At 44.6% G+C, this 10,912-nt stretch overlaps 1 long non-coding RNA gene across 1 annotated transcript in view; it reads right to left on the reverse strand.

Moving 5' to 3' along the window:
* LOC120515593 overlaps nucleotides 1-10,026 on the reverse strand; it is a 57,421-nt gene extending 47,395 nt beyond the window's left edge. Inside the window, exon 1 of the long non-coding RNA XR_005630671.1 lies at nucleotides 9,928-10,026. This is a non-coding gene — a long non-coding RNA (uncharacterized LOC120515593). The remainder of the gene's footprint in view (nucleotides 1-9,927) is intronic.
* Nucleotides 10,027-10,912: the final 886 nt, after the last annotated feature.

A 10,912-nucleotide genomic window follows, 5' to 3' on the forward strand; every position in this document is an offset into this window, starting at 1 on the left:
TTCGCTGCATCATAAGAACTTCATACAGTAAGTGTGCTCAGGTGCCCCCGATAACCCCATCTACTGTAACTCTAGTTAGCTTACTACTCCTTTATTATTATTATTATTTGCAATTGTCTTCATTTTTTATTTTTTTGGTATTTTGTCAGTTCTCTGACAGGGGCTGATATAATAAATTCCATCCATCTTCTAAACCCGCTTCTTCATGAGGAAGATTGCGAGGGAGCTGAAGCCAATTTCAACAAATGTAGGGTGCAAGGTAGGAACGACCCCTGGACAGGACACCAGTCCATCGCAGGGCGAACACACAAACATACATAAGGACCGATATGACAATAAATTTAAATAAATATCACATAAAGAGGCACAACCATCAACAATATTAGTGGTGGCTCTGAGGCTAAGGATCTGCGCTGGTATTCTGAAGGTTGCAGGTTCGAATCTCCGCCACTACCAACAGAGGTCCTACTCTGCTGGGCCCTTGAGCAAGGCCCTTAACCTTCATTTGCTCCAGGGGTGCTGCACAATGGCTGACCCCAAGGGTATGTGAAAGCTAACAAATTCCTAATACGAGAAACTGTATAAGGCGAAATAAAGAACAAAAAGATATATTAGTAGAGAGTGCATTGCTCCTGCAGAGCTACTTTTTAGGATGTGGGGACAGTTTTGGTCATCAGGCTACTCACAGAGCGGTGTTCTTGTATCTTACATTGCTATTCAGTATGTGTAGTTTCCATTTAATGCAAGAAAAATAAAAAACTCTTCACATTTATATAGCTCTTTTAGTGAGTGGGGAGCCACTTCAGCCACCACTGATGTGTAGCATCCACCAGGATGATGCGACGGCAGCCATTTTGTGCCAGTACGCTCACCGCACATTAGCTGTTAGGTGGTGAAGGGGTGGGAGAGATAAATAACCAATTTGAGGCAGAGGAGGATTAGGGGGCCAGAATGACCAGGCCTTGGAGAGCAATTCAGCCAGGACATTGGGCCCTCCTCTTTATGAAGGATGGCCAGGGATCTTTAATGGCCACAAGACAGTCAGGACCTCAAAGGATGGCACCATATTTACAGCACAGTGTCCACCATCACTGCACTGGGATCCACGTTCAGATCACAAGGTAAGCATCCCCTGCTGGCCTCACCAACATCTCTTCTAGCAGCAATGCAAGCTTTTCCTGGCCGCTCTCCCATCCAAGTACTGTCTGGGCCTGAACATGTCACCTTCAGGAGGATGCCCTCTTCTGAAGTGCAGGTAGTATGGCTGCTGGTGTTGTATTTGTCATCTGTTATTGGTATTTTGGTCCTCCCTGTGTTTGCATGTTCTCCCCGTGTCTGCTTGGGTTTCCTCCCACAGTCCAAAGACATGCAGGTTAGGTGCATTGGCGATCCTAAATTGTCCCAAGTAAGCCAGAAAATATGTTTAGTAAAGACTCACGATCATAGGACAGTGACCGTTGGGACTAAACCATAAAAACAAAGTTAAAACATAGACTAGAGAGACGAGCAGACGGCCAGCCACACCAGTCGGCACCATCTTCAAAATTGTCCATAGTGTGTGCTTGGTGTGTGGGTGAGTGTGTGTGCGCCCTGCGGTGGCTGCCAACCTGCCTGGGATTTGTTTCCTGCCTTGCGCCCTGTGTTGGCTGGGATTGGCTCCAGCAGACCCCTATGACCCTGTAGTTGGGATATAGCGGGTTAGATAGATGTTGGTATTTTACTGCAGTCACATGTCTCTGGGAGGTATGAAGTAAGAATCTGCTCTCCACAGCACTGCCTGATCATTTATTGCAGGTCTCTACGGTTTTTTGCACAAAGAAACACTTTCAGACGTTTGTGTGAAGTTTCCAGCTGTGTCCCCGTGTTCTTGATGAACTCATTTTAAAGTCACCGTCATGATCCACTGGACTAATTCCTCTCATAATTTTAAACACTTCAGTCAGGTCTCCTCAGGACAGTAGTGAGACCAGCTATGTTATATGGGTTGGAGACGGTGGCACTGACCAGAAAGCAGGAGACAGAGCTGGAGGTGGCAGAGTTAAAGATGTTAAGATTTGCATTGGGTGTGATGAGGATGGACAGGATTAGAAATGAGGACATTAGAGGGTCAGCTCAAGTTGGACGGTTGGGAGACAAAGTCAGAGAGGTGAGATTGCGTTGGTTTGGACATGTGCAGAGGAGAGATGCTGGGTATATTGGGAGAAGGATGTTAAGGATAGAGCTGTAAGGTAAGAGGAAAAGAGGAAGATCTAAGAGGAGGTTTATGGATGTGGTGAGAGAGGACATGCAGGTGATGGGTGTAACAGAACAAGATGACGAGGACAGAAAGATATGGAAGAAGATGAAAACTACAGGACTGTAAGTGATTAGCTTATTATACAGTATTGATCTGTTGTTATAAAATTCTGGCTTATTATCATATTAATGTCACGTGATGTGATTGTTATTATTCTGCCGAGTGGTTTGTCACAGTGAATGGACCTGTCATCACAAACAAAAATGTATGTTGTTTTCCATCCATCTTCTAACCCGCTGAATCCAAATAGGGTCACGGGGGTCTGCCGGAGCCAATCCCAGCCAACACAGGGCAGGAAAAAATCCTGGGCAGGGTGCCAACCCACCGCAGGACACACACAAACACACCCACACACCAAGCACACACTAGGGCCAATTTAGAATCGCCAATCCACCTAACCTGCATGTCTTTGGATCGTGGGAGGAAACCCATGCAGACACGGGGAGAACATGCAAACTCCACGCAGGGAGGACCCGGGAAGCGAACCCGGGTCCCCTAACTGCGAGGCAGCAGCGCTACCACTGCGCCACCATGCCGCCCATGTATGTTGTTTTGTAATGTATAATTACTGGGTTTGAGTAAATACTACCGTATATACTCACGTATAAGTCGGGTCTTGAAACCTGAAAAATCGATCATAAAATCAGACCCCGACTTAAACGCCCATTCAAAACTGCGACGCTTAGTTTTGTTTAATTTTTTTAATATCTTCTTCCCTCCTCCAATCTTGCATCACTTTCTCAGACACATTGAACTTTGTCGCAGCAGCGCAGTTACCAATTTTTTTCGCAACTTCAACGATGTTTAATTTAAAACCAGCTTCTTACTTTCTTCTGATCAAACGCTCCATCGTAGATAAGCAATGCTCTTACGATAAAGGCGTATGAGGGTGTGAGATACAAAAAAACACAAATTAGTGCAATCGTCACTTCGGAATAGTTCGGGTGTTACCGTGTGGTCACGTTGGCAGGCATCTTAAAGTGGATTTCCTTCAAGAAATGACCGATGTGTCATCCTAATCAAAGATGGGTGGACAAGATAAAAGTATCTGCAGGTGTGATGTAGAAGAGGAAAGCAGCTGACTGTAATGTGTGGAATAGCGTGGGTGTTTTCTCTGAGATACAGAAAACACAAAACAGTGCAAACGTCGCTTCGGAATAGTTCAGGTATTACCGTGTGGTCATGTAGGCACAATAGAGACAGAGAGAGAGGGGTTAGGAGCACACGCTGATACAGTGCATTGCCGCACCCATATAGAAAAAAAAAGGCCGTGTGCTCCGTGGTTACTATCTCAGGTGGGCATTAGCATATCATAATCTCTTGGACCAATAGCGGGAGTTAGGATTCTTCCAGTTTAGCAAGATAAGTCTACGTGCCAATAGTGAAGTAAAGGCGATTACAGTTTGTTTGTCTCAGGTTTTGTATTTAAATTTGTCTTCCTTCACCACTTCTGCCCCTTGCAGTCAGACCCTTCCACCACCTTCCCTCTCATTCACGCACATGGACTCCATCTTACTCCTACTGACTCTCATTCTTCTTCTCTCCATTGAGTATCTCCACCTCTCCAGGGTCTCCTCAACCTGCTGTCTACTCTCACTACAGATCTGCACAAACATCAGAGTCAATGGAGACTCCTGCCTGACCTCATCTGCCAACCTGTCCATTACCACTGCAAACAGGAAAGGCCTCGGAGCCAATCCTTGTTGTCATCCCACTCTCACCTTGAACCAGGCTGTCACTCGTACTGCACACCTCACGGCACTCACACTGTCCTCATACATATCCTGCACTACATTCACTGACTTTCCTCATACGGTATCATAACTCCTCTCTTGGCACCCTGGCATACGCTTTCTCGAAATCTACAAGCAAACAATGCAAGTCCTTCTGACCTTCTCCATGCTTCTCCATCAACGCTCTTCAAGCAAACATCACATCAGTGGTACTCTTCCCTGGGAGGAAACCGTTTTGCTGCTCTGCACATCTCCCTTATTCTCGAAAACTGGCACTAATATACTTCTTCTCCACTCCCCAGGCATCTTGTCGCTTTTCAAAATTTTGTTAAACAATCTAGTTTAAAATTATTCCAAAAGAAACCAACTAACGAATATAAAGAAAAAGAAGTTAATGCAGACGCAATGTTGCCGCCTGCAGGGACTACCAGAATCATCGTGTCGGTGTGATCGTGTGAATGAAAGGGTTAAATGGAGCGTTTAGGAAATGCTTTAGAGGAGATTTCAAAATATCGAGATTGTACAATATATTGTGTAATGTGAGAAATTTATTACTCAGAATTATTTACAGGCCATATCCGCTCGGCCCTACCTGCAGTCCTGTACTCGGCCTACTTGCTCTTCTCTGAAGACGATGAACTTAGTCGGCTCTTACTCTCCATAGAGTTTTTCAGATCAGATCACTGCCATCTTGGCATCATTACTGCCACAGTCTCCCACCCAAAGACTGTTATAATACGGTATAATGGAGCAAAAATCTGGGGAGTGGCAAAGGGTCCTACATAAGTGGTGGTGGGAGCATGGGGAGGATTAAGAGGGTAGGGGGGCAAATGAACCATAACAGATAAGTGGATTTTCTGTCCTGCTACACATTGTCATCAAACTCCATGCCAAATAACAGAACTTGGATTTAATATGAAGTCTCAGTTACGTTAACACGTTGAGAAGTTTGTACACAAATACCGCTAGCGGTATTTAAATGACAGAAAATGTTGCTTTTTTAAGTTGGTTTATGTTGTAAATTTGGCAAAATAAGTTTGAAAATGTATGCGTGATGTACATTCCGATATGTTCGGTGGCTTAACTGAATAGAAGGATGTTGCGCCTCCCTTTGTTTATTTGCTTCACCAAAGAGGCTGATGTCACGTTTTTGTACCGTGTGCAGTTTGGCTCTCCAGGTTATAAAAAAGACAGAGCAGCACTAGAGAAGGTCCAAAGAAGAGTGACAAGGCTGAGTCCAGGACTACAGAGGATGAGTTAGGAGGAAAGATTAAAAGAGCTGAGCCTTTAAAGAGATGAAGAGGAGACCTGACTGAAAATGATGAAGGGAATTAGTCCAGCGGATCGAGACGGTGACTTTAAAATGAGTTCATCAAGAACATGGGGACACAGTTGGAAACTTGGGAAGGGGAAATTTCACACAAACCTTAGGAAGTTTTTCTTCACACCGAGAACCACAGACACCTGGAATAAGTGACCAAGTAGTGTGGTGGACAGGAGGACTTTAGAGACCCTCAAAACTCGACTTGATGTTATTTTAGGAGAATTAAGCAGATACGACTGGCGAGCTTTGTTGGGCTGAATGGCCTGTTCTCGTCTCGATTGTTCTAATCAGAATACACAAGTTCACCTTATAAGAAGGATTTAGGAGTCGTAGAGGACTCGACACTCTCAACTACCAGACAGAAGCCATTAAGAAGCTAACAGAATGTCAGGTTATATAGTGGAGTACAAGTCACAGGAGGTTCTGCTCAAGCTTTATAACACACTGGTGAGGCCTCATCTGGAGTACTGGATGCAGTTTGGGTCTCCAGGCTACAAAAAGGACATAGCAGCACTGGAAAAGGTCCAGAGAAGAGCGACTAGACTGAGTCCAGGGCTACAGGGGATGACTTAGGAGGGAAGATTAAAAGAGCTGAGCCTTTAAAGGAGATTAAGAGGAGACCTGACTGAAAATGATGAAGGGAATTAGTCCAGTGGATCGAGACGGTGACTTTAAAATGAGTTCATCAAGAACACGGGGACACAGTTGGAAACTTGTGAAGGGGAAATTTCACACAAACATTAGGATGTTTTTCTTCACACAGAGAACCACAGACACCTGGAATAAGTGACCAAGTAGTGTGGTGGACAGGAGGACTTTAGGAACTTTCAAAACTCGACTTGATGTTATTTTAGGAGAATTAAGCAGATACGACTGGCGAGCTTTGTTGGGCTGAATGGCCTGTTCTCGTCTCGATTGTTCTAATCAGAATACACAAGTCCACCTTATAAGAAGGATTTAGAAGTCGTAGAGGACTCGACACTCTCAACTGCCAGACAGAAGCCATTAAGAAGCTAACAGAATGTCAGGTTATATAGCGCCTTGATGTGTGGAGTACAAGTCACAGGAGGTTCTGCTCAAGCTTTATAACACACTGGTGAGGCCTCATCTGGAGTCCTGGGTGCAGTTTGGGTCTCCAGGCTACAAAAAGGACAGAGCAGCACTAGAAAAGGGCCATAGAAGAGCGACTAGGCTGAGTCGAGGGCTACAGAGGATGAGTTAGGAGGGAAGATTAAAAGAGCTGAGCCTTTAAAGAGATGAAGAGGAGACCTGACTGAAAATGATGAAGGGAATTAGTCCAGCGGATCGAGACGGTGACTTTAAAATGAGTTCATCAAGAACACGGGGACACAGTTGGAAACTTGTGAAGGGGTAAATTTCACACAAACATTAGGAAGTTTTTCTTCACACATAATAAGGTGACCAAGTAGTGTGGTGGACAGGAGGACTTTACGGACCCTCAAAAGTCCACTTGATGTTAATTTGGACGAATTACGTGGATGGGACTGGCGAGCTGTGTTGATGGCCTGCTCTCGTCCAGATTGTTCTAACGTTTTGTTCTGTAAATATTTTATAACGGGGTGAGCGTGGTGTGTGTGACTGAGATTCGCTCAGATCGACGTGCCACAGCACCATTTCAGCTGAGTGTACTGACTGCTGAGGATCGGTTTGCTGACAGGAATGACTATCAGACATGTAGAAGTGGAAAATTTTGTTGACAAAATACACAATTTTAAAAAGGCATAAATACTAAATATGAAGCCATAAATACAACAACATTTATTTCTATAGCACATTTTCATACAGATAATGTAGCTCAAATTGCTTTACATGATGAAGAAAAGAGAAATAAAAGACAAAGTAAGAATTAGAATAAGACAACACTAATTAACATTGAATAAGAGTAAGGTCCGATGGCCAGGGAGGACAGAAAAAACAAAAAAAAACTCCAGACAGCTGGAGAGAAAAAATAAAATCTGCAGGGGTTCAAAGGCCCCGAGACCACTCAGCCCCCTCTCGGTATTCTACCTCACATCAATGATCAGCCGTCATGAATCAAATTCAAATGTTACGGAGTGTTTCTGTCTGTTTTAGGGGTAGGCGACGTTCAGGACAGAGAGTTGCTGTGGGCAGGACAGATAATCGATCATATGTTGATCCCTCCATTTTTTTACACCCGCTTACCAGGGCAGGCTCATGAGGCAGCTGAGCCCATCCCACCCGGTGATGGGCACAAGGAAGTTCTAGGCTTCCTGTCAAAGTACCCAAAAACTCAACTTCTAATATGGCACGTTACCAGCATTTTGTCATTTTCGATACGGGTAGTAAACGCCGACATTCCTCTGAATCCCGCGGACGGTGCACAGTGTGGCGTAATGGCGCGCGGTACACCAGGGAGGCTGAAGTAAAATGGGGTGTGTTGGAGTTACCAAGTATTTAGTGGAGAACCGTTGTGGTACCGGTAATGGGGTCCGAAAGCAGGTATTGATATCAAAGTCAAACTCAGAGCCCTGCTTCAGCACTAGCAGGATATCCCCGGGACGCGCATTGCAGAGTGAACTCACACACAAGAACACACATCGGAAAGGTTCACCGAACCGCCATGACTTTAGACCACAGCTGTCGAACTCTGGGCCTGGAGGGCCGCAGTGGCTGCAGGTTTTCATCCTAAGCATCTTCTTCATCAGTGACCTGTTTTTGCTGCTAATTAGATTCTTTTCTCTTAATTGTAATTAACTTGACTCAGGCCCCTTAGTTGTCTCTTTTTCATTAATTAACAGCCAAACAAAACTGAGACATAATACGAGCCGCCACATGACCAGCTCACCTGTGCCCATCTGAAAATAAAGAAAGGTGAAGGTCTCAGTAAGGCTGATCTTTCAGGTCACCAAAACATTTTGACGGTGCTCTTAGAAAAATCAGAAAAATCAACACTTTTGGAAATGTCTGCTGTGGCAGAATGAGAGCAGCAACAAGCCATGGAATTAAGTAACGAGTTTAATTAACAGCAGGAATCGGCTTCTCATTAAGAGATTGGTTGGAGTTTGAAATCCCAGTTTAGCTGCTCATCTGTCGGCTCGTTTCACGGCTCATTTCTGTTTGGCTCTCATTTATTGAAGAATCAAAGCAATTGAGAGGACTGAATCCATAAAAACAGGGCTATTAAGATAAAGGGAAAAGGTGTTAATTAGCAGTGAAAACTGATTAGGAAAAGGGTGAGAATGAAAACCTGCCGCCACTGCGGCCCTCCAGGATCGGAGCTCAACACCCCTGATTTAGACTGTGGGAGGAAATCGAAACAACCCACATGGGAAGCACCTGAAACTCACAATCTGTCAGCTTTTTTTTTTTTTTTAAGTATTAATTTTATTTAAAGTAAACAACATTGCAAATAATCAAGTCGAACTCGTACAACAAATGAGTCAAACTAGAAAAAAAAAAAGAAGGCAGGAAAAAAAGACAACCTAAGAATTCAAATAGAGAAAGACAGGGCAACAAAGAGTTAAAAAGGGATAATAATAATAATAATAATAAAAAATTTGTATCATGCCATATATTTGTTGATTATTAACATATGTATGGTTGTGGTGGTCTTAAAAAAACATTCAGGAAAACAATACTTTTTTTTTTTACGATTTACTTTAGTAACTGATTTCATTTGTTTGGGGGCGATGGGCAACCCCTTAAAATCCACCAGTGGGTGTTGATGGCATTATTATTATTATTATCGTCACGTGTGGAGTAAAAGCTGTGTCCCCGTGTTCTTGATGAACTCAGTTTAAAGTCACCGTCTCGATCCACTGCACTAATTCCCTTCATCATTTTCAGTCAGGTCTCCTCTTCATCTCCTTTAAAGGCTCAGCTCTTTTAATCTTTCCTCCCAACTCATCCCCTGTAGCCCTGGATGGAATTCTTACTTGCACGTCTGCACATTGCCACTCTCCGGCACCACATGCCAGTGTCCGTTTAAGGGGTGCGCCATGCTGTGTGCAGAACCCGCAAAACCTGACTAGCGGCTCATGTCTCAGAAGAGCTGAACAAGAAAAAGAAAACCGTAAAAGCAGAAATATGTTCTCTAATGGGGGGATAGACGGATATTGAGACTGGCAAAGCCATTGAACTCCTTCTCCTGGCACTTCCTGGAAAGTAGCAACCCGCCAGGTTTTAAAGTAGAAGGAAAGACAAAACTCTGGGATCGGAGTGCAAGGTGACGCAGCACAGGATCGACAAACCAGTTTAAACCTGATGGAGGCTCGAGTCGGCCAGTGCTGGGCTGGATGTCTACTCTGATGGTGGCCCCAGGCCATTACGGGGGGGCCAACGTACAAAATTTGGGGTACCGCGAGAAAAAGCCACACGGACAGCCAAAGGGCGTGGATTTGCAGCAGGAACGTGGAAACCCTGAGACGAGAGCGCTGACAACTGCGCCACCGTGCTCCCTAAACTTCATCGTATACGACATAAAACCAAAAAAAAAAAATAGTTCAAAGCAGAATGTAATTAAATATCGGCGATAACACCTAAAGAAGAACGCGCACTGCATGCATACACGTTTCGGACTTGGTCGTCATTACCTGTGCGGTGTGCCACTGGGACCGGCGACGGCAAATGGGAGTCCTCGGTCTAAGAAGAAGAGCGCTTGTCCTCTTTACCTCCCCAGTACACAATTCGCCAGCCCACTGCAGCTGATGACAGTTTTTACAGCCACTAGAATAAGAGCTGAAATACGTAAAGCCAAAGTCATCAAATAAGGTGGTTAGAAAACAGAAACCTCCGCGTTCTGGCCAAAGACGGGAGGGCTCAACGAGTGCGTGACGTGAAACTTCAGATGGAGAAAGCGGGCGGGCGGGGAGGCAGCTGGCTGAGCTCGCGCACCTTAAAACTTCATCGTGTCCCAGCATGCAGACGTCCCGAGTTTAGATTAACGCGGCTAACGTGATTTGTCGCATTCTGAGATGAACGAAAGACTTCGGGACCCCCTACACCCCCAGTCTTGAGGCGAATACCGCTCATCTTCAATTGAAGCTAAAAGTAATGAAGTGAAGGAGGAACATTTTAACCTCCCCTCGGATACACTTTGATTAGACTGCGCTTCGCTGAGGGTCTGCTAAGGGTGGGATTACGTGGGCTCAGAGTGACTGTACAGAGCTCAGTAATACTACAGCGGGAAACGCACACAAAGTATAGAGAGCATGCAACCTACGTGTAATACGACATGCCTTTATACTGTGTGTTTTTATATATATATATATTTATTTATTTGATACAGCATATAATATAATATGATATACAGTACCTGTCCAACAATACAAAGAGTACACGACACGTGTTTCACCCCAATTGGGGCTCATCGCGTGTACTTTTGCTTCCCCTTCTTACAACTGAGAGGACGTGACGGACGTTTGACGTATGGCCGATCAAACCACAAGCGTTACCTGGTGAATGTCCAGTCAAATAATCAGACTGCGATTCAGACCTTGAATGTAATACTACAATCTTTATGCTGTCAAGTTAGCGAACCAACCGCTGCAGCCTCCGAGGTTCGATCCACACAAAGGG

This window comes from Polypterus senegalus, chromosome 1 (genome assembly GCF_016835505.1).
Source record: "Polypterus senegalus isolate Bchr_013 chromosome 1, ASM1683550v1, whole genome shotgun sequence".
Classification (NCBI taxonomy): domain Eukaryota; kingdom Metazoa; phylum Chordata; class Cladistia; order Polypteriformes; family Polypteridae; genus Polypterus; species Polypterus senegalus.